Source organism: Taudactylus pleione, unplaced genomic scaffold (assembly GCF_031769625.1).
Source record: "Taudactylus pleione unplaced genomic scaffold, aTauple2 ptg001661l, whole genome shotgun sequence".
NCBI lineage: Eukaryota > Metazoa > Chordata > Amphibia > Anura > Myobatrachidae > Taudactylus > Taudactylus pleione.
In genome coordinates, this window is record NW_028286058.1 from 2,148,328 (window position 1) to 2,173,455 (window position 25,128).

Here is a 25,128-nt window from a genome sequence, read left to right on the forward strand (position 1 = left end):
GCATTATAGTCACTCTGGGGTAGGGGTGCATTATAGTCACTCTGGGGCTAGGGGTGCCTTATAGTCACTTTTGGGCTAGGGGTGCCTTATAGTCGCTCTGGGGCTTGGGGTGCATTATAGTCACTCTGTTGCTTGGGGTGCATTATAGTCACTCTGGGGCTTGGGATGCATTATTGTCACTCTGGGGTTTGGGATGCATTATAGTAACTCTGTTGCTTCGGGTGCATTATAGTCACTCCTAGGCTTGGGGTGCATTATAGTCACTCTGGGGCTTGGGGTGCATTATAGTCGCTCTGGGGCTTGGGGTGCATTATAGTCGCTCTGGGGCTTGGGGAGCATTATAGTCACTCTGATGCTTGGGGAGCATTATAGTCACTCTGATGCTTGGGGAGCATTATAGTCGCTCTGGGGCTTGGGGAGCATTATAGTCACTCTGATGCTTGGGGTGCATTATAGTCACTCTGGGACTTGGGGTGCATTATAGTCACTCTGATGCTTGGGGTGCATTATAGTCACATTGGAACTTGGAGAACATGATCACTGGGACTTGGGGCTCTATTCAGCAAATAAATATGTACTTATGGCCGTATTCAATTCACGTTGATAATTTTGACGACGCCTTCGTCATCTACTTTTTCACCGACTTTGCGTGTTTTGGAGGCAAAAACTTTTCGTGCGCAGCCCTGCTTTTTACCCTATTCAATTCCAAAGGATGCAAAAACGGGACCTGGCGAAACGCAAACAGGCGAGAAGTGCTGTCAGATTTGGGGAATTCAGCCTGCCACCCCCCAAAAGATGCACTAACATTGGAGATCAATGTAGATGCCCCCGAATAGACCTGCTGAAGGTATTTGGGGAACTTAAATGCTCTCAATAGCTGCTAATTAGCTTCTTTGCACAAGAATAGCATTTTGTAGGGGTTTTTTGAGACAATAATTAGCCCCAGCAAATTTGGGGTACATGAAAATGGGTGCTAGCATGGTTAAAAATCGCAAAAGTGAAGTTTAAAAAAAAAAAAAAAAAAAAAAAAACACCTTCAGCTATTACCTGCACTCAAAAAAAACACTTGCAGACCCCCCAAAAGCTTATTTTGCTAATTTTTTAAGTTTGTACCCCAACTTTGTACTTCTTCGCCCCTTTTTTCCAAGTTTTGTTTTGGGGTGTTTTTTTTTTAGGATTTATTTGACGCAGTTATGCATTGGGGTGCTGAGTGGTTACCCAACATTTGCACCCCAAAACCGCAATTCTGCACTTTTTTTCACCACCTATTCATCGGCAAATCTTTTCCGCCTATTACATTGCATTGTGTTTTCGCGTATGCGAAAAGCATTTGGAATCGAATACGGTCATACATTTCCGCAGAAAACAGCTTCTCGCGGCTAATTGAATATGACCTTTAATGCTAAAACGATAGTTTTTGCAATTTTAAATAATTTTCACTATTCATAGGGTTAACGGAGAAGATAATGCAATTATCTTCTCGGTTAGGGGGGGTGTACTATGGACAAAAAATTGGTAAAATCCCCCAAAAATACTGTTTTCTGGCGGTTTGACCGCATTTCTCATATGTACCAAGCTCCGAAATGCGATACATTTTGGAGCTTGGACCTGGCCATCTTTATATGGTGTTATCCAATAGACGCCTAGGCTTCATTCCGCAATTCCTCTGAGGGGGATCCATTTGGATCCCTCCCAATGCCCCCTTCGGCAGCGCGCGCTGTTCTGTGCCTGCGCAAAGGGACTTCTGGGTATTAAACCTGGAAGCCCCTCTATTACAGTGGTTCTCAAACTTGGTTCTCAGGACCCCACAGTGTATGTTTTCCAGGTCTCACAGAATAACAAGTGAGATATTAGCTCCACCTGTGGAACTTCTAAAATGTGTCAGTGAGTAATGAATCCACTTGTGCACCTGCTGGGTGACCTAGAAAACGTCACCTGTGTGGGGTCCTGAGGACCGAGTTTGAGAACCTGTGCTCTATTGCAAAGGACAGCTCTTATCGGTAGGGTTGTCCTTTGTGATTTTAATAGCATTTCTAGGTACATACTGGCATAATGAACGCTGGTATGTACCGAATAAGGGATGTACTGCATCATGGATGCAAAGCTTAGTACAGTGGCTCCCAAACACTGCACCGTGGCACCCTGGGGTGCCTCAGGTTGGTGGTCCAGCACCAAATCAAATTATTTATGGTCAATGTAATGTAAGTATATGGGCAAACAGAAGCTCAAAGCTGTCCACTACCACATAACTGAGCCTAAGGATGACAGGTCAGCACAATTTATTTCACTTTACTACATTTTTTCAGAATTTCTAAACAACAAATGCTTGGTCTAGGGGTTCACTCTAGGGTGCCGTGATTCAAAAAAGTTTGGGATCCTCTGGCTTAGTACATCCCGCACTAAAACTTTAAAATACTCCATAAATCTTTACTTTATATAATGCCATTTTGGGGTGCATTATAGAGTGAATCTGGAATTTGGAGAGCACCACCGAGACACTCTTATATTAGGAAGACACTCTAGGACAGGGGAGCATTAAAGAGTCACTCTGGGACTTGGAACTCGCTAAAGTCACTGTGGAAACATGATAAGAGTCACTGGAGGAGCTTAATAGATTCATCCTATTACTGGAATTGGGCTGTAAAGACAATACATTATATAGTAACATGAAAGGACTGGGGGCGACATTCAGAATTGTAAGCAATGCCGATATTTATGTTGAGCGACCATCAGTAAACCGCGTATGTGTCAAGGTACATTACAGATGTCGCACGCAGTGAGGATTCGCAAAGGGATTGACAGGTGCGTTTCGGGAATGTATCGGAGTGGAGACAAAAACGCAGGCATGTCTCAACTGTTTTGGGGGCATGTTACAGGCCGTGTCTGTGATCCCATACACAGTAAACATGACTCGACCTCTCAGTACTAGGGATGGCTATCGGTGTGGTTACCATTAATGGTTACCATAGATAGCAGAATAGCAAGTAGCCATCAATGGTGACCAACTATGCAATGGATGACCATCGATGGTTCCACCAACCGATGGTCATCCCAGTTTTTTGACTGAACGGCCCATGGGCAGGGCTTCGTGGGTGCCAAGGGCGGAGCCATGCTGGGAGTCCAGAAAGTGGATTTTGAGTGACAAGTTGCAGTCTAATTGATGATCATTGGGATGGCAAAAGTCAATTATCTACGTAGATTCACAGAATATGGATTGCAGCAAATGTCACGGGCCCAGGATTTGTCCTGTTCCTCTGCCTTGATGCCAAAATAATGACAGTAGGCTGCCATCACGAGTGGTGTAATTTGGCGTTCCTGGCTGGCAAATGTCACATCACCACACACATAACTACAATTGTCAGCACCATTAACACATTTATGCAGCAATCCTGGCTTTTAATGTAAATTATAACCACAAAACTCAAACAAACAACAGGAACGTCACTCATAACCTTCACTTGACGCAAGCTATATGCAGAGAATAATCAAATCATGGCCTACAATGTCTCAGTGTTTCTGTATTCAGGTTTGCCAACCTATACATTCTCTACACGCCAAAATTCCCTAGTATGTAACAAAATACCCCAACATCAGCTGAGAGCTTTAAATGTCATATTTGTCTTTGCATGTTAAAATCAGAAGTAACTATTATCACTTTGGAAACATTTTCCACTCTTGCGCTGTGTTATTTGCCACTGTGCATACGCAAAAAATCCTAAAGCGCCCATTTGTCACAGAGTTTACACACAAAGTTGCTGTTGCGAGATTGTACCTACCCTATGGAAGGTGCAATTGCCGCATCTGATCATGGCCACCAGGCTCAGTCAGTGCACCTGTCTTTGGATGCCATCGCTGACTAACCCACCCACATCTGGCTAGCCACCCGTTACCTCCCAGAAATGCCGACCGAAATTGCATGGATCTGTGTGCAATTTCGGCCTGCGTCTCTATGTGGCAACCATCGGGATGCTTGCGCAGACTGAAAACATCGGCCGCTTGCGTGCAGCATCGACATTATGTGCACTTCTGAATCAGCTCCACAGCCGCTTCCACAGAGGCCCTGATCAGACTGAGAAGCTGCACCTGCTCTGGGGCAAGTGACGATGGTGCACCAATGGTGGCTGGTTAAGAACCACCAGTGGTGTTGCTGCGTGCACGGGCGCTGAAAGGGACGTGCTGAGACGCACACTATGAGGTGTGACCACGTCTCCTTTTGGTGAGGGCATGCCCCTTTTGCAGGAGCACGCTGGGGCAGTGCAAGGAGGACTGCGAGTCTGTATATCAGACAAACTCTGCTGATGTTTGGCAGCTAACAGTGGGCGTCTCAGGGCTTGCGCGTTCAGGTGCACTCTAATGGAAGGCTGAAACTGGCATTTGCATATGATCGCCACAGCGACTCCACAAACAGACGTACCAGTGGACACAGCAGTGTCTGCCTCTGAATCAGGACCTCTGACTTCACATGCTGAGAGCTGTGAGCAGGGCCGGACTTCCCATCTGGTACTCCTGGCAACTGCCAGAAGGGTCGATGGGCCGGTACTAATGGTACATTGTGTTTGCTAAGCGCTTTAGAAGACTAATGGATGATTAGAAAACCCTTGTGCAATTATGTTAGCACAGCTGAAAATGGGTTTGCTTGTTAGAGAAGCTATAAAACTGGCCTTCCTTTGAGCTAGTTGAGTATCTGGAGCATCACATTTGTGGGTTTGATTATACTCTCCAAATGGTCAGAAAAAGAGAATTTTCATGTGAAACTCGACAGTCTATTCTTGTTCTTAGAATTGAAGGCTATTCCATGCGAGAAATTGCCAAGAAACTGAACATTTTCCTACAACGGTGTGTACTACTCCCTTCAGAGAACAGCACAAACAGGCTCTAACCAGAGTAGAAAGAGAAGTGGGAGGCCCCAGTGCACAACTGTGCAAGAAGACAAGTACATTAGAGTCTCTAGTTTGAGAATTAGATGCCTCACAAGTCCTCAACTGGCAGCTTCATTAAATGGTACCAGCAAAACGCCAGTGTCAACGTCTGCAGTGAAGAGGTGACTCCGGGATGCTGGCCTTCTAGGCAAAGTGGCAAAGAAAAAGCCATATCTTAGGCTGGCCAATAAAAGGAAAACATTAATATGGGCAAAAGAACACAGACATTGGACAGAGGAAGATTGGAAAAAAGTGTTACGGACAGACGAATCGAACTTTAAGGTATTTCGATCACACAGAAGAACATTTGTGAGACGCAGAACAAGTGAAAAGATACTGGAAGAGTGCCTGACGCCATCTGTCAAGCATGGTGGTGGTAATGTGGTGGTCTGGAGCTGCTTTGGTGCTGGTAAAGTGGGAGATTTGTACAAGGTAAAAGGAAGGCTATCACTCCATTTTGCAACGCCATGCCATACCCTGTGGACAGCGCTTGATTGGAGGCAATTTCCTCCTCCAACAGGATAATGGCCCTCATTCAGAGCCGTACGCTCTGAGCAGAGCGCACGCTCTGAATGAGGGCCGTCCTCCATAACTATGGAGCGTCCTCCTGGACGCTCGTATAGCTGTGGGTCACCACTCACAGCCTATACGAGCGTGCAGTTTGTTGGCCGCGATGGTCGAGACCATCGCGACCATCGAAACTGCGTACAAAAGCCTGTGGTTGAGTTTTTCAACCACAAGGCTCGGAGTGATTTTGGCTCTATCAGAGCCAAAATCACTCCCACTGACATCACTAGTGATGTCAGTGGGCCGGCTTCTGACGGGAGGCGTTCCCGTGGGAACGCCCCCGTCAGGGAGGCACGCCCCTGGCACACCCACCAAAGGGGGCGTGCTGTCAGTCAACATCGACAGCACGCCCCCTTTGAAGAGACACTACGAGCGAAGGAAAATCCTTCGCTCGTCGCGTCTGGCGCATGCGCACAACGGAGCTCCCTCCATCGTGCGCATGCTCAGTGCAGAACATCGACCCACTTGCGAGCGGACTGCCGCTCGCGAGTGGGTCTGAATCAGGCCCAATGACCCAAAGCAAACTGCCAAATTATGCAAGAACTATTTAGGGAAGAAGCAGGCAGCTGGTATTGTGTCTGTAATGGAGTGGCCAATGCAGTCACCAGATCTCAACCCCATTGAGCTGTCATGGGAGCAGCTTGACCGTATGGTACACAAGAAGTGCACATCAAGCCAATCCAACTTGTGGGAGGTGCTTCAGGAAGCGTGGGGGGAGATTTCTTCAGATTGCCTCAACAAATGAACAGCTAGAATGCCAGAGGTCTGCAATGCTGTAATTGCTGCAAAAGGAGCATTCTTTGACGAAAGCAAAGTTTGAAGAGCAAAATTATTATTTCAAATAAAACTTTGCCAATGTCTTGACTATATGTTCTATTCATTTTGCAACTAATTTGATAAATAAAAGTCAGGGTGAAACTGTCTGGGTGACCCCAAACTTTTCAACAGTAGAGTAAGTATAGCTAATCTAATTCCCCCCCAACCCTCCCTTTTGGGTGTCTAACCCCCCTCTAAGTGCCTAATCCTAACCCCCCTTTCCTCGCAAGTCTCCCAGGGGGTGCCTAACCCCCCCTTTCCCTAGCCTAACCCTAAGTCCCCCCAGGAGCCCCTAACCTAACCCTCCCCCCTGCGGCTGTCCACGCCGTTGTGGTACAATCACTATGTCTGCAGCCTTCATGTTAATATCGGTTTATGATGATCGCTCTCAGATCATTTTCAACTATAGTCTCAAAGATTTTTAGGTGTTCCTCTCTGGGCGATTATCCATGTGTTTCTATCTGTCACTATTTGGGCATCTCATAATTTAAGCACCCTCAAACACTGGGATGCCTCTCGATCATCGATGTTTTCTCCTAATGGTAAATAGTTTCACTATCGATGGGGGAGTTCTGAAGGCAAAACACCATCATTTTTCGGTACTGCACATATGCGGCCACAGACCCTGCTCCTTTGTTCATGTGCAGACCCGAACCATCGATGGTTTATCTATTGAATGTTTCTCCCCAATGGTTGAACATCAAAGGTTAACCCGCCTATAGCCATCTCTACCTTGAACACCAAACAGCACAGACCTTACAGACACAAAAGGCCTGATTCAGCTCGGCGCTGTAATTTGACCGCAGTGCCAATGTTCACATAGTTGAGCAATTACTGGCAGCTGCGCATGTGCAAAAAAAAAAGCCCTACGGCACATGCGAGGCACATAGGGCCTGATTCAGACCCGCTCGCAAGTGCTTGAGCGCTCGCGAGCGGGTCGATGGTGTGCTCTGCGCACATTCAGCGGCCGCACTGCGCGTGCGCAAGCCCCAGAGCGAGAGAGAAATTCTCTTGCTCTGTGGCTCACTACAAAAGGGGAGGCTGTCGATGTTGATCGGCAGCTCCCCCCGTTTTGCAGGCGAACGCCTGCCGTTTGTGGGCGGCGCCACTGACATCACCAGTGATGTCAGTGAGAGAGCTTCCAGCTCTATTAGAACCAAAAGCTCTCTGGGGCTTGCGGCCACGAGTATACCACAAGGGTCTCGTCGCAAGCCCGATGGTCTTGACCATTGCGACCATCATCCTGGTCACTTGCAATAGCTGTGGGTGGGCACAAAAAAAACAAACCCCCAGATTCAGAGCGAGCGTCCGTCTCTGAATCAGGGCCAGAGTACACATACCGAGATGAGGCTGCAATCGAGGCAGAAGGGATCATACATGGGGCGGCAAAGTGATGGATGTTCCTGGGACCCAGCTAGAAGTGAACGCTAAAATGCCAGCCTCGTGGGCGTGTTTTGGGAATGTCAGCGAGAGTAGTTGCATTCCCAAAAGCACAACTACAGCCATGGATGCCATAGTGAGATGGAAAAAGTTGGTGCAAATGTCGATGGTGCGCATATAGTGACATCACCAAGCGGTATTACAGCATCTAAAGATCCTCGCACAGTCAGACGCACGGCGGTATGCCAGGGAAGGGCTGATACTAACAGCATAAAAGTCGCAGTCACGACTACAGCAACAAACACTAATGCGGTCGTCAGCATAAAGAGTCTCGGAATCAGCCCCTAGGAATCACCAAGTGCCTCTTTGCTACGCTGATGAGCAGTTGATCAGCCTAAAAAATGTCTCTCTCCAATATTTAGGTACGTAGGTAACAGGGAGAAAACTGTATAACAGGGCCAGAGGTCACACTCCATTCATTGTAGAGAGCAGAGGGAAGAATGGGCGCACAGTTTTTACACTTGATGACATAGGAATAATAGGATGTAGTCCAGAAGCTGACGGTCTAAATGTTGACCGCCGGCTTCCAGACACTGTAATCCCGACTAGGGACGAATGACAGGCATCTAAATCTAGACGCCTGTGATTTGACCGACGTCGGGAGACTGGCGCCCGGCATCCCGATTGAGCAGATGCTGGGCGCCGCAACGGGCAGCCGTGGGGTGGGTTAGGTTTAGGGATCCCGGGGGGGACTTAGGGTCAGGCACCCCCCCGGGAGGTTAGGGTTAGGCTAGGGGAAGGGTTAGGCACCCTCCCGGGGGACTTAGGTTTAGGCACTTAGAGGGGGCGTTAGGGTTAGGCACCCCCCCGGGAGGTTAGGGTTAGGCTAGGGGGAGGGTTAGGCACCCCCCCGGGAGGTTAGGGTTAGGCTAGGGGGAGGGTTAGGGTTAGGCACCCTCCCGGGGGACTTAGGTTTAGGCAGCGGGGAAGGGGGGTTTAGGTTTAAGCACTTAGAGGGGGCGTTAGGGTTAGGCACAGGGGGGGGGTTAGGGTTAGGCACCCTAAAGGAGGGTTAGGGGGTAGAATTAGATTAGTGCGGCCGGCGGTCATACACATCACACCCGGAATAACATGTAATGCACAAGGAACATCTGCTCTGTTCATTGCCCTGCACAAACAAAAAAAGAGATTTTCATTTGCTCAGATTTACTGCAGCTCTCAGATAAACACCATGCTGGCACACTCATCCCTATGCTGGAATTAGGAGACTCCCACTGTGCACATCGCTCCACACCTGCGCCGTTTTTTATTTTTTTTAACTAAACGCCCATATTCACGTATCCTGCAGCCAACTCTTAAAAGCGGCTTCCACACTAGTGAAAAATCACAGGAGTCATAAGCGCTAAGTATTGGTAAGGCCATTTGTAACTTAAATCAGAATCTTATTTTATTTATTATATTTCTACTCGAGGGTTAATAAAAAATCTATGTACCCAGTAATGTAGCAAAGATTAGAAACAAAATGAAAGGAAAACAGTATCTTATGCCTGCCTCTCTTGGCTTCAGCTCATGCCATGATACAATGTACTCTTTTCAAACCACAACATAAACAAAGACTGTATACATAAGCAATTTACATTTATCATGAAGATAAATAAAAGATATCTTTTAAAAATATGTAAAATAATCTGTGGTGGGGATGGGCTTCAATCTCTGGGCCTGATTTCTCACGGATCGCTATTGCAATAACGGCGGTGATTACGCACGCAGGTCTGTTGCAAAAATGAGTGCAATCACAAAGCCGTCACACAGCCAGCATAGAGACACCCACTACCTCTATCTCACATCTGTAATACCTTGCAGTCCTGCATATACAAAAAGTATGGTCCGCTCACATCAGCTTAATGACATAGCACAGGTGCTTGTAAAGGGCGGGGTGGGGTTTACACTGAGCTACAGAAAAAAAGGGATTTTCCCTCCAGCACACTGCAGCAAAATCAACAAAAATACTTGAATCCTACATGATAATAGAAATTCAGAGGTATTGGTTTACATACATTTGCAAATATATGAATAAGCGCTGGGCCAACGTCAAGGCTCCTCTAAAGCAGCCTCCCTAACATTATGGGGTTCACGTCCGAGACGCAGGGAACCCCAAAAGAATCCAGCCAAGGACCATCCCCAGGGCATCACACGAATAATGGAAAAAAGGGTGAAAGTGAAGTGTAAAGTATAGTTGTGTAACGATAAATCAATAAGTGTTAATGGTAAGGGGTTAAAATTACATAAATAATAGACAAACAAATAGAAAGGTGATGAAAAAATATCTATGTGAATTAAGTGGTGATGCCCTGAAAAAAGGCCCAGCCAGAGCAACTTCGGGGGCCCCACGCCCAAACGCTCACCCCAAAATAATTGTTGCTACCTAATAGTAGCACCCACTCTGGGCCATATAATTACAAATTAATGTACTGCATGATAACAGTACATGTATAAGCTGAGAGCAGACTCACCTAGAAGGTACCCCAGAAACCTCCTAATGGCACTATTCAGACCAGCACATCCTCCCAATGCTGGCTCCTTTAATGCCTCACAGAACTGCAAACAAAAAGTATGGTGGTCGCTCACATCAACTTAATGACATTGCTCAGGTGCTTGTAAAGGGCGGGGTGGGGTTTACACTGAGCTACAGAAAAAAAAGGGATTTTCCCTCCAGCACACTGCAGCAAAAAACAACAAAAATACTTGAATCCTACATGATAGTAGAAATTCAGAGGTATTGGTTTACATACATTTGCATATACATCGGGAACATCGACTCCTCATTCACTGTTACAGCAGCCCTGACCTTACTCAGATATTGCTAACCTAGTTGCACGCAGTGAGTACACAAGCTGCGTATGCCATCGCAGTGGCTAATTATGCAGCCCCTGTAACGGCGTTCAAATCCGCCAGACACAACTGCATTTCTCCGACCACTCCCCTGTCACCACCCCCAAACACCGACGTCCCTTCCCTTAGTCTGTGATGGCTTTTCATCTGCATAAGTGATTGCAATGCTAACTCACGCAAACGCACTGCGGTGGATACGTATGCGCAGTAGGCACCATCTGACAATCTGCATACGCTGTTTCAGTTGCGATCCGTGATGAATCAGGACCTCTGTTCTTTTATGAAGATCAATTTCTATACCAGATGTACTGAGATCTTTGGATTAATTATGGAGAAGTGAGGCTTGGTTCTCGCAATCAATGCTAATATTCACGGAATTTAACAATATTTTGCTAATGCGTATGCTTGAAAATACCTAGAATTTCCTATGGCGCAATAGCTATTAAGACTGGTTTATTCCTGAGCGGTGAATGGGAGGTGGCTCTTCAGAAGCACGGAGGTGTACCGTCCTATGAGCGTGTTGCACAAGCGGTTGTGAACTCAGGTGCTTAATTGCTCACATTGGAGGCTATACTGTCATGGAGAACCTGCACTTAGGGTCTGATTCCGAGATTTACCCTCTGCATTCTCTAATGGAGCGCAGTTACTAAAATATAGTTATACTAATGCCTTCCGTAGCACAGCCCAGCATAGCGAAGCCCACTGCTGCCTTCTCATATACGTCCCACCACTTGCATCTGCATAAACATTGGTAACATCGACGCACATGGGGCAGCCATGCTGTATATGCGGCAAGTCTGACCAGCCGCAAACACTGTAGCACTCCTGACAGGCAGAGAGCTCTCACCATGGGAAGGAGATCACAATGGCTAATTTATGCACACCGATTAAAAGGCGTTTAAATGGTCCGACGCGCCTGCATTTACCTAGCAACCCCACCGTTACCTCCCCCAAATGCTGACTACCTCTCATTTTGCAAGTGTCCCCTCTGTATGAGCGTAATCGTAATGCAATTGCTGTGTGTGGGTAGTGCAGCTTTGCACATGCACAATTGCAAACAATCGCTCGATCTGCTTAAATATCGGCTTTGCGAAAATCTCTGAATCAGGCCGTTATGCAGGTGCAAGTTACGATGGTGCCTCCGATTTCAGTGTCTAAAGACACATCAAGCTGGATTGTTGCACCTGAAGATGCTGAAAGTGGGAGTCTCAGTCTTTGCACAGACAGATGTACACTTGTACACTAGGGGACGGGCTGATACTAGCTTTAGCATAAAGTTGCAGACGTGACTACGGTAACAGTCGCTAATGAGGTCACAGCAGCATGTGACGCTCAATCAGGCCCATGATGTATTTCTACAATCAATTGAAAAATCCTGATGCAGCAATGATCTACTTACCTGGTCCCCAGTGCGGATGCGTCGCCTTTTCAGTTTTTCTTACAGCACATGCGCAGATTTTCCCCTATCTCATGCAACAACATAATAACAATACCTAACAATACATATCTGAGACTACGATTCTCATTCACAAAAACTTAGGCATTGCGTGTACAAGTCCGAATTGTCTCAGTGACAAAGTTAAGTCCTGTTGAAATAATCAGCTCTCAAAATGGCTTCCTTCCCTGTGTAAGGGGAAAGGGCACTTTAAGGGGCAGACCCCTTAGAAAGAACATAGCAATAAACACATACAATCATCCCATGCTCAGCAGACCCTACTGTGATACAAGATATTCTGGCAGATCTCATTCTTTATATAGATCTTTGTTAACCATTTAATGCCTGCACTCTCCAGCTTAGGACCGAAGCTCAGTGACTGCACCTGTCACATCTTCAGCCAGCTCTGAATACAGGAAAGCAGACTGGGAGGATCCTTACTGGTTTCTACCGAGCGTCAGCAATGAATGGGCCACGATGGACAGAAAACCTATCTGTCACTGTGTTCCTATAGCCTACAAAAAGAATGACTTTCAGCTGCGTCATTGCACAGTAAATTAATTAAAAAGCTGACACTACCTGGCATAGTCAATACACTGTGACAAACACACATGAAAGGTGGTCAAGGGAAGATATATATGCCCCAGGTTTTTAGCTTCTGTCTGGTAGAAGGAAGCTGATTAGCAGCCTTGATTGTCATATCACCTGTGAAAGGCTGATAAAGGGTGCGTAAGTGTCTGTCGGTCTCTCACTGCCTGGGGAACAAGAGGCCTGTTGAGAGACACTGTAATGCCTGAATGTAAGAGCAGTGCTAATGACTTTGATGTTAGATCCCTCCTCTCAGAGAGGGAATCACCCTGTTTAGTTAGAGCTGGACAGGCAAGGATTTACTTTTATGTTTTCTCTATTTTTATGCTGTTAATAAAACTAGCTATGGATACTTCTTCCAAGGCTCTGGACTGGTGTACTACTACTACTTGGCTGTGGCATTACAAATGCAATTATTTATCCCAGGCACCCATACCCTGATCTTGCCACTACATATACACATACAAAAAGTCACACATTTATACATACATACATACAGCCACACTTGTACACACAGTCACACACATACACATAGATACATAGTGGTAAATTTACTAAAATGGGAGTTCTATTTAAGAAGTGATGTTGCCCATAGCAACCAATCAGATTCTACTTATTTATCTAGCACCTTCTTGAAGATAATACCTGCAATCTAATTGGTTGCTATGGACAACATCACTTCTTAATAGAACTCGGATCTTAGTAAATTTACCCCATACAAACAACTATACACATACATACTGTCACACAGATATATATATATATATATACACACACACAGTAACACACATATCCACATACATACAGTTCCCTCCCTGAGGCGTTCTTACTTTATAGGCTGGCCATAGATAGTTGTCATCACTCTGGGTCTGCAGCAGCTCCTCCTCTCCTCTCTTACATGTTGCTGGCACTGACTATACAGCGCTGAGTAGCCCCACACCCTGTTCTGACTCATCCTCCCTTTTCTTTTTCTCAGATTGCAGTGCAGCTGTAATGAATGGATAGGGGTCTTCTGAGAGAAGGGGGCCTGGGGCATATGCCCCTGTGCCCTGTCCTTAACACGGCTCTGCCAGAGTAAACTGGATGGATATGCTGCTGGTGCTGACTCACACACATCCTACGATAATTGTGGTTGTGCATACGCACGCAATTGTGGCCCTTTTTTAGTTGCATCACCTCCATACTGTCCAGCTCGATTTTTACACTGTAGTTTAGAAATGGACAAGGTCGCACCATCCTCAAAATTGGAATTCATTTACTATAGCATAAACCGCTGGAATCCAGACCAAAATAAGAGGGTGCTTCTGGCCAGTTACCAGGCGTTAGCGCTGTAACTAAACATTCTGGTGCCCTGTGTGAAAAAGAACACCACCCCCCACGTGCCTCTCCCAGATGCAGCACTCACCCAGCCAATAAATTCTAATTATTCTTACTGTGCCAAGCTGTGGGTGACAGACAGTTAGGGCTGCAGTGAGCGAGTCGTGCACCACTACTAATATGCTTAGAGATTGCCCTGCAAATAGAGATTTTGGTGGGTGGCAGGTTCTGCCCACAGGGTATCCTGTATTCTGTGTGGCGGCACCGGACACACCGCCCTAGTCACGTCCCTGCCAGGCGGACACATAGTATAGATCTGTGCCATGGGAGTGTTGTGGGGTTGAAGGCTAGTTGCCTGCTCATTTGTAGCATGATGATGGCTGTATATGGAAAACAGTGGGCAGCGTGACCTACTGCATGAAGACGGATGGATAATCAGCATAGACGGATGGATACTCGCATTGGCGTAGTGAGCAGGCTGCCACAGCCGAACGGAATAAGAAACGACATAGACACATTAACTCAGGCCTCTGATTGGCCCCATTAAAACTGCTGTAGTCATTTTGGTGCTTCAATCTGCCGGCGATGTGCAGGGGTTCCCCAGCAAACCCGCTGCTTAGTACTAGACATTTACCCCCTACAAAGCGGATTTGCTCTAGAGCAGATCCTGGTGCTTATTCCCTTGTTTCAATTGATCTGACTAAACAGAAACTTGCATTCCCCAGGGCTCCAGATGAGCAGGTGGGGACATGCCGGCAGCCGCAGGGAGTTCCTAGAAGTGTGTGCCACAACAGCACTGCAATGTAAACAAAGAGAATGAATGAAAAAGGTGGGGGGTGACATTAAGTCCCTCTATCTCCTCCACCGCATAAGATGGGGGCACCGTTGTTTAAAAAAGGGGGGAGTCCCCTCTATCACACTATGGGCCAAATGTAATAGGGTGAGAGTTTAGAAAAGTGAGAGTTTCTGACACTTTTTAAACTTTGCCAATGTAACAGAGTCCAAAAACAAAGTAACAGAGTGAACTTGCATGGTATTTTAGACTTAAAAAACTCACAAATTAAAATCTCAGTCAGATGTTTTCCCATTTTGAAGATAAAACTCAACCAATGTGAGAGGTTACTGCTAAACTCTCACATTTTCTAACTCTCACCCTATTACATTTGGCCCTATGTGTCCCTATATAAATTTATGCCTGGTGATCAGTGTGATCATCAGGCATTAAGCCCATGCACTACAGTAAAATATTGTCTAGGGATGGGGGAAGATCTCTCCCCGTCCCCAAACCTGGCAGCCCAAATAATCAAGGGCACACACATTTGAAAGAGGGTGGCGTATCGTGCCGCTACAACTCTTCCTGCTTCGCCTCTTTACTGAGGTGAAGCATGGAAGCGCTACCGATGAGATGTATTAAAAGCTGATCTGCCAGAGTGGGGGAGTGAAGACTCTCCCCTTATGTGATCCATGTCTGAGCACACAGCACATCAGCCTAGTGTTTCCCTTCCCGGTCGGCTCCAATGGGCAAGCTTGGGAGATAGCGTAAGCATTGCAAGATCCTGCATGCAGCCTGGAGCTGTCCCTGCTGTGGTGGTAGGGCAACGACAGCTTCAGCTGTCGATATATATCGATAGCTGCAGCTGTTGGAACGGTCAGTGCCAATGACCGCTCATACATTGCCCAGCTTATCGCCAGGGGCGCCGAGAGGGGGGGGGCAGCGGGTACAGATTACCCGGGGCATGGCAGGGGGCCCGGGCCGCCGAAAACACACTGCCGTTTTTATTTTTCAATCTTTTTTTTTTTTTTTAATAGCCATTGACTATCACCAAACCACCGCTAGCAGCGGCGGGCGGCAGGTCGTGGGAGGAGTCACCCACCACATCGCAGTGTCTGTGTATCAATGTCACACAGACACTGTCACTTACAGGCTGCAGCCGCACCACTGCGGAGCTGATGCACTTACGAGATGATGACATCATCATCTCGCGAGTGCATCAGCAGCGCGGCTGCAGCCTGCTTTAACTTGTGACAGTGTCTGTGTGACATTGACATCGGCTCTCATCACAAGCAGGCAGTGCGCACCAGTATGAGGCTCCGGGCAGCGGCGGGCAGGATCCAGGGACTGGAAGCTTGCACACAAAAGCAGGTGAACGTGGGCGAGGCACGGCATCTATGTTGTTTGTGTGGCACACAGGGCCGGCGCTTCCATTGGGCAGCTGCCTATGGGCGCCGGGACCTGAGGGGTGGCAGCTGATATTCAGGCACAAAACACAGTCACTAGAAATATTCAGCTAAGCGGCAGGTTATGGCCACATGGAGGATCGGGGCGGGCTGTACGATTGTGCAGCACGAGGACCGTCTCTGCACTGTGTCTGAGTGATTCCGGGAAGCTTCTCTGCCTGCCTCCCGAATCCCGGCTGATGAGAAGGGGGCGGCAGGTACAGAAAGGGCCATCTGAGGAGTACAGGATGTACAACTGGATGGGCACGGGCAGATGGAGGGTGACCAGTGGTTCTGATGTTCCTAACTACAAACTGCTGGGATCATTGGTCCCTGCTACAGGGCTAGATTATAATGGAGGAACCTGCCCTGGGAAATCCCTCTCAAAGACAGATTACCCCCCAGCCTCATTTCCTCGGCACTGGCGTAGCCCCGCTCCCAGCTCGCTTTCTCCCTGCTCCATTCTTCTATTGGCACCGCATGGCTGCGTTCGTTCATAGCCGGCCAATTTTTACCAACTGCGCAAACCACAGTGCGCGTGCGCAAACCAGTCACTGCGATCCAAAAGTGCTCGTTTGTAGTACTCAGCCAGGGTGGTGACAGGGGAAGGACAAAGGAAACGGGTGTGGATGAGCGAACGCAGGCGTGTCAGTGCGTTTTAACACCATTATAAGGGCGTGCATATTTAAGACGCAATGTCAGCATACACGTCACTTCACTGTCTTACGCACTGCGGCGCTCACAGTGCTTGTGGTAGGCACTGCGTGTGGGTTCAATGTCAGCCGATTGCACTAATGTTTTCATACACTTCCTGGAGATGACGTGTGCAAGTGGGCCTCTTATCTCCAGGCTGGTGGGCATCTTACTTCACCCAACGATCGTCCTATGTCTTAGCGAGCGATCGTGGCGTTTGCATATTTACTTTCTCAAGGGCTGCGAGTGAATGCAGCCTGGCATCCGGGTCTGAATCGCCCCCTTTGTTCTCTAAACTAAACTCTCACATGCTAGACACGCCCCCAGATATGTGCAGCCCTGCCCCTAACAGTGGCCACACCCCCTCCAGGGGGAAGGGGGGGGGGCCCTGGGAAGTTACTGTATCGGGGCCCAAGATTTTTCTTGGCAGCCCTGCTTATCGCCACTGCTGTCTTGTAGATAGCAGCGGCGATAATGACAGGGGTGCATAGGGCCCCACATGAATTTTCCATACATGTGGGGAGGGCACACTGTGCCCCATCTCTCCCATACTGACTCACACATATATATATGGGGAACCTTTGTTTGAAAGAGAGAAATCTCCTCTTTTTAATGATGGGCCCCCTCTGTAGTTATAGTCTGGCAATGACCAGACCAGTGGCGTAAGTTCACCCCAGACGCCCGGAGGCAAGTTAAATTTGGTACCCTGCTCCACGGCACAGCCGCTGACACTGTAATGTAGCAATTCTCATGCAGACCAGCTATAGATAGACGAAGGCAGCAGCTGATGGTCTGACATGGAGCTCTGCACTAGTGTATGGTGGCTTCTCAGGTGCCGGGAAGGGGTGCCATGTATTGGGCAGCTGTGACAGTACACTCCGGGTACATAGTTACAGCCCTAAGTGGGGTGAATATGTTGTGGACAATGGAGGAGGTGCCCCTTCAGAGCTGGAGCCCGGCGGCAGGCGCCTCCATTGTCTCCCATAGTTCTGCCCCTGGACCAGACAATGACTTCAACAGTACACACACACACACACACACGTGAGGGATCTAAAGACTAGGGGTCAAATGTAATAGGGTGAGAGTTTGGAAAATGTGAGAGAAAACTGTCACATTTTTAAACTCGGCCAATGTAATAAAGTCACAGAAGATGCATGTATTTTAGACTCAAAAGCACTAAAGTTTCAAACTCTCATCCAGGTGTTTCTGGTTTTAATAATACAACTCGATTAGTGTATTAGTGTGAGAGTTTTACTGCTAAACTCTCCCATTTTCTAAACTCTCACCCCATTACATTTGGCCCTATATCTCTCTATGATATTGTATAATTAAAAAACAATTGAGTTATAGTAGACTTGCCTAGGTAACTCCTTTACTTCGAGGTCTATAGGGTCCACAGGGATACCATGGGGATATTATGGTTGGAGACCAGGTACCAAACAGTTAAAGCTTCAGATCCCAGGATGCCTTGGGTCCTCCTCCATTTATACCCCGCCCCTAGCCATAGGACATCAGTTTAGGTAACAAGCCTCAGGGCAGGAGAAGGAAAGAGGAGAAGGAAAAGCAATCGTACACCAGAAACACTCTTACAAAAAATTAGGGAATCTGTGACTGAAAGAAAAGATTACCCATGCAGTCAGGTGCGTCAGGGTGGGTACCCTGTGGACCCTATGGACCTCGAAGAAAAGGAGTTATCTATGTAAGTCTACCATATCTCTAATTTTCTTCTTCACGGTCCATAGCGATCCGCAGGGATACCATGGGGATGTCCTAAAGCAGTTCCGATAGGGTGGGGGACGCTCCTGAGCAGAAAGGAGAACTCGTCGCCCAAAGGAAGCATCCTGAGAGGCAAAAGTAGCAAAGGCATAAAACCTAAGAAAAGTGTGTAAAACAATATTGTCTTATTGCGGATAAACAGGGAACAGAAACAATCCCGATAGTATCACCAATATTATACAAAAATCTAAAACACACAAATAGGAATATGCGCTCCTTCTAGGAAAGGAACAACACAGTTAATGTTCAGATACCATACAGGGGTGGAGAATGTCCCAAAAATTCCAAATAGCTTTGCCTCATATTTCTCCAATACTGTATAAATCATCCACGTCTTCCTTGTTATATTCTATCAGTGAAAAGCCTGACTACCCGCCAGTGATACCACACTTGTTACATTTTATATTGTTTTCATGGTCATTAAACGGAATGATGCTGCTATGTAGAGCTTCTTTTCCCTTTTTTTTTTGAGGCTCTTCACTGATAGAATATAACAAGGAAGACGTGGATGACTTATGTATTATTTGAGAAATACGAGTCAAAGCGATTTGGAATTTTTGGGACATTCTCCACCCCTGTATGGTATCTGAACATCAACTGTGTTGATCCTTTCCTAGAAGGAGCTCATATTCCTATTTGTGTGTTCTAAGAAAAGTGTGGACAGAAGACCACGTGGCTGCCTTGCACAATTGTTCAGCGGAGGCACCACGACTAAATGCCCATGATGGCCCTACAGAACGAGTAGAATGTGCTGTCACCGTGCCTGGGAAAGGGAGATCAGCCTGTGTGCACACCTGAGATATAGTCATGCCTAGCCATCTCGCCAGAGTCTGCTTATTAGCTGGCCATCCTCGTTTGTGAAAACCATATAATACAAAAAGAGCATCTGATTTTCTAATAGTTTGTAAGCTCCACATAGATACGGAGAGCATGAACTATATCTACGGAGGCTTCACCTACAGAAAGGTCTGGAGCCTGAAAAGCTGGAACAACAATTTCTTAATTCACATGAAAATGGGACACTACCCTCCCTTGTATGAAGAACAGCTTTATCCTGGTGAAAAATCAAAAATGGAGAGCAACAAGAAAATGTTGCCAAAACAGAGACTCTGCGTGCAGAAGAGATAGCGAGAAGAAAAAGTGTCTTCGCTGTCAACTATTTCAAGTCTACAGAGTCCAGAGGTTCAAATGGGGAAACTGTAGCCCCTTAAGAACCAAAAAAGACAGATCCCATGGTGCAACCGGTGGGTCAAAAGGAGGCTGAACTCGCAAAACTCCCTGAAAAGAAAAAAAATTCTAAAATCTGGCAAAGGCACAAACTGTCACGACCCTGTCTAGTTGTCACCTTTTTGTCTTGGGACTTACCCCTATCAGCTCCCCCATGGATCTGTGTGTGTAATTTGTCTGGAGGATTTGCTCTGATTATTGCACCTGGCCTCTCCTCTGTCTGTGATTATTGCACTTGGTCTCTCCTGTCTGTGAGCACTGCTAGCCCTGATTGGAGTCGCAGGTGTGGTTCTTATTCTCAGAGCTGCAGAGATGAATACTCCCTCTGCATGTTGTGCCTTCCACCAATCAGAATGCTACTACCAGACCACCTGTCCATATCCACCAATTGCTGCCAGACCCATGGTATATATATCCTCTCCTGATAGCATTCTGGGCCTGAACATCTCGTCTTCCCGTGGTGTATGGTTCATGCTGTTTCTGCATTCAAGTATATCCCTGAAACCTTCTACAGCAACCCCTGGTGCAATCCAGAAAACCTGTTTCAGTTGTACCTGGCAATCCAGTAAATCTGCTGGCAGCAACCCCCGATGCTTCCAGAAAACCTGTTACAGCCAAACCTGGCAATCCAGTAAGCCTGCTGACAGCAACCCCTGGTGCATACCGAAAACCTGCTACAGTAATACCTGGCATCCAGACGTCCTGTTACGGCAATACCTGGCCTGTGCTCTGCTGCTAGTCCTACTCCTGGTTGGTCCCTGGCACTCTGTAAACCTGCATCGTGTCACCCTGCCTTGCTTCCTGCTGAGGATCAACTCCTGCCCCTTTTACCTACCTACTCCCTCCCTGAACCTAAAATTCCCAAACCTACCCATTCCTTCCTGAAACCTGTTATTCCCAATTATCCTATCCAGCCTGCACTTAAGTTCCAACCTTGTCACAGCATTTCTGGATCACCCTGTTTAACCCTTGTCTCAGCATTACCTGATTTCCCTTCAGCCATTGTCACGTTATTCCAGTTCTGTCCACGTTGTTCCAGTCCAGAGTCAAGTTCTTAGTTCATCAGTTCAATTCAACAAGTCTTCCTGCCGGTCCCAGTCCGGTCCCTCCAGTTCCTGTCATTTATCATCAAAGGCAGTTTTCACTGCTACACAAGTCTTATAAATAGAGCTATCTACATTATCTGTGATTCCAGTCATGCCGGCCTCCGTTGAAACCCGATCACCACCTGAGACAGGTAACTCACAGACACCAATCATGACACAATCTTTCTTTGGAACCAGACTGAGATTGCAGAAACCTGTAGTCTCAATATAGCCAGGCGGAGGCCAAGGTCTAATCCAGCCTAGAGAAAAGAAAGTATCCTGGAACTCCTTAACACCCTAGTATCATACTTTCTGTGGGCACACCACTGACCAAAAGAATGCCAAACCCTTTAATAGATGCGGGTAGAGGCAGGCTTTTAAGCATTGTCTGATTTACAGAACTGGAAAAATCTTTTGCTCTTAAGATGGAAGATTCAAGAGCCACGCCGTCAAAGCCAGACAAGGTAATTCCGGATGCTGGCAGGTACTCTGCTTCAACAGATCCTGCCATAGAGGAAGATGATATGGACTGTCTATGGATAGATTCTGTATGTCAGTGAACCAGTGATGTCTGGGCCAAACCGGATCCACCAATACAACTGTTCCGCCTTCCTGCTTGATTTTCTTGAGAACTCTTGGGAGGAGGAAAATCGGAAGAGATACGCCAGCTTGAAGTCCCATCTTACTGCCAGCACATCCACAAAGGCTGCTGATGGGTTTCTGGACCTGGACCCGTACCTGGGGACCTTGTGGTTGTGACATCATGCCATGAGATCTATTTCTGGTGGACCCCATTTGTTTACCAGGAGCTGAAGCACTCCCAGATGGAGAGACCACTCTCCGGTGTGTATGTCCTGGTGACTTAGGAAGTCTGCTTCCCAATTGAGTACTCCCAGTATGAATATAGCCGAGATAGCCAGAAGATGACATTCCGCCCAAATGTCAACCCTTGTAACCTCTTTCACAGCTGTGTATCTTCTTGTGCCTCCCTAATGATTGAGGTAGGCCACTGTTGTCGCATTGTCGGACTGGATCTGGACCGTGGAAACCTTCAGAGAAGATGCAGACGGAATAGGTAATGTAGATGTCACCCTGGTAGGCGGGTCTTTGAAAGCTGAGGCCTGAGGCTTTGGGAGAAAATGGAGGCGAGGGGCCTGGATGTACGATCTCCGCATCCATGGATCTTGGTCGTTGGTGAGACCTAGTCAAAGGTGCGGAATCTAACCCACGATGTGGTGTTCGCGAGTGACTCCTCCAATCGGGATGTGGGCTTGAGCTGCACCCCGTAAGCAGGTCGCGGTCCTTTGACTAGGTGACCAAAGCCCATGGGAAAAGGAGAGGCGAACACTCATGGCCCAATGGTTCGGTGCCAGTAAGAGGCACGTAGGGACTGGGGTGGAACCCCTAGTTCGGGATACTGTACTTGAGGTACAAGAGAGTGTGCGCCGCGGACGCACTCTACTGGGTTGCCGGTCAGAAGGAGTACACCATGGTGTAATACTGTAAAACGTAGGTAGGAACCACGGAGTCCAGTAACGAGGTGGGTAGTGGTATTGGACCCGGCCAGAGATGATAACACTGGAGAGGTGGATACGTTTAACTACATTCAGGCTGTGATGGTAAAGCACTGGTGAAATAGATAGTATACTGCACACCGGCGACGGTGGTAAAGCACTGGTGAGATGAATGATATAGCTGCACACAGGCTGAGAAGGTAAAGCACTGGTGAGATGAATGATATAGCTGCACACAGGCTGAGGTGGTAAAGCACTGGTGAGATGAATGGTATAGCTGCACACAGGCTGAGATGGTAAAGCACTGATGAGATGAATGGTATAGCTGCACACAGGCTGAGATGGTAAAGCACTGGTGAGATGAATGATATAGCTGCACACAGGCTGAGATGGTAAAGCACTGATGAGATGAATGATATAGCTGCACACAGGCTGAGATGGTAAAGCACTGATGAGATGAATGATATAGCTGCACACAGGCTGAGGTGGTAAAGCACTGGTGAGATGGATGATATAGCTGTACACAGGCTGAGGTGGTAAAGCACTGGTGAGATGAATGATATAGCTGCACACAGGCTGAGATGGTAAAGCACTGGTGAGATAAATGATATAGCTGTACACAGGCTGAGGTGGTAAAGCACTGATGAGATGGAAGATATAGCTGTACACAGGCTGAGGTGGTAAAGCACTGGTGAGATGAAAGATATAGCTGAGGTGGTAAAGCACTGGTGAGATGAATGATATAGCTGCACACAGGCTGAGGTGGTAAAGCACTGGTGAGATGGATGATATAGCTGCACACAGGCTGAGGTGGTAAAGCACTGGTGAGATGAATGATATAGCTGAGGTGGTAAAGCACTGGTGAGATGAATGATATAGCTGCACACAGGCTGAGGTGGTAAAGCACTGGTGAGATGGATGATATAGCTGCACACAGGCTGAGGTGGTAAAGCACTGGTGAGATGGATGATATAGCTGTACACAGGCTGAGGTGGTAAAGCACTGGTGAGATGAATGATATAGCTGCACACAGGCTGAGATGGTAAAGCACTGGTGAGATAAATGATATAGCTGTACACAGGCTGAGGTGGTAAAGCACTGATGAGATGGAAGATATAGCTGTACACAGGCTGAGGTGGTAAAGCACTGGTGAGATGAAAGATATAGCTGAGGTGGTAAAGCACTGGTGAGATGATTGATATAGCTGCACACAGGCTGAGGTGGTAAAGCACTGGTGAGATGGATGATATAGCTGCACACAGGCTGAGGTGGTAAAGCACTGGTGAGATGAAAGATATAGCTGAGGTGGTAAAGCACTGGTGAGATGAATGATATAGCTGCACACAGGCTGAGGTGGTAAAGCACTGGTGAGATGGATGATATAGCTGCACACAGGCTGAGGTGGTAAAGCACTGGTGAGATGGATGATATAGCTGCACACAGGCTGAGGTGGTAAAGCACTGGTGAGATGGATGATATAGCTGCACACAGGCTGAGGTGGTAAAGCACTGGTGAGATGGATGATATAGCTGCACACAGGCTGAGGTGGTAAAGCACTGGTGAGATGAATGATATAGCTGCACACAGGCTGAGATGGTAAAGCACTGATGAGATGGATGATATAGCTGCACACAGGAATAGATCACTGGAAGCAAGGGAACCTGGAACGAGAGACCACTAGTAACACTAGCAGCAACAATGGTTGTTCAGGCAACTACCTGATACACTGGAGCCGTATATTTACCCCTGGAAGCCCGCTGATTGGTCCACAGCGTCAGCTGACCGGCCAGACTGTCAGGGAAGGAAGGATAGTCAGAGGAGGAAGTGTCATGGCGGCGCCCATGATGGAGACTCCGATCCCCGCGCACCTGGCCGCCCTATACACCAGCATCAAGGAGAATGCTCAGCACCTCCCACGTCGCCGCACCAACCGCCCGGGAAGTCAGAGGAAGCCGGCGGGACGATAAGGGACGGCCCATCCCCAGTTGAACTCTGACAGTAGAATTACTGATTAAATGTGTCAATGAGCATCCACAGTAGGAGGTAGCTCCGGCTTAGTACAAGATACAACAAAGTTATACTCTTATTCACATGAAAACATTTGTCAGAGTTACCCCATGCCTTATCCATAAGATCAATGAGCTGTTCAGATACAGGAAACTCTGTTTTGTCCACCTTCCGGTGGTGAATAAACACTGGAGCCTTCTTACTATGAGCTGGTTCATCATCCTGAATATCTAGGATTGATTTAACCGCCTTCACCCAAGAAGGAACATTTACTGTGGACATATGGTCCTCCTCCCCCGAGCTAGACCCTAGAGAGGAACCTTGCACATCATCTGAATCCTCTGTTCAACATATGGATTCAGACTTATCAGACTAATAATAAGCTAACTTATGCTTAGGCACCTTAGTAACTATTGGTCTGCTATCAACATTAGATGGTGCCATACTCTGACTAGAATGGCCATCAATATCCTTCCAGGAAGGATGCATAGGAAGCACAACAAAGCATGCTGTAGACATCCAACCAAAGAGGCATAGTGGAAGCAGCCAAGAAGGCTCTTGTCCAGGGACAGGTAAACTGGACTGGTGAGGTGACTCTTTATAACAGACAACACACAAACTCTCATTAATGTCCTGAGGGGACAAATAAGCCATACATGATTTATACGAAACCAGCACAAAGGGCTCCCCTTCCT

At 47.3% G+C, this 25,128-nt stretch overlaps 1 protein-coding gene across 3 annotated transcripts in view; it reads right to left on the reverse strand.

Moving 5' to 3' along the window:
• SYNE3 (spectrin repeat containing nuclear envelope family member 3) overlaps positions 1-10,275 on the reverse strand; it is a 150,911-nt gene extending 140,636 nt beyond the window's left edge. For all 3 annotated transcript variants that reach the window (XM_088464373.1, XM_088464375.1, XM_088464370.1), the window contains exon 1: positions 10,196-10,275. The gene's annotated coding sequence lies outside the window, so the exon portion shown is untranslated. The remainder of the gene's footprint in view (positions 1-10,195) is intronic.
• Between the last annotated feature and the right edge of the window lie 14,853 nt (positions 10,276-25,128).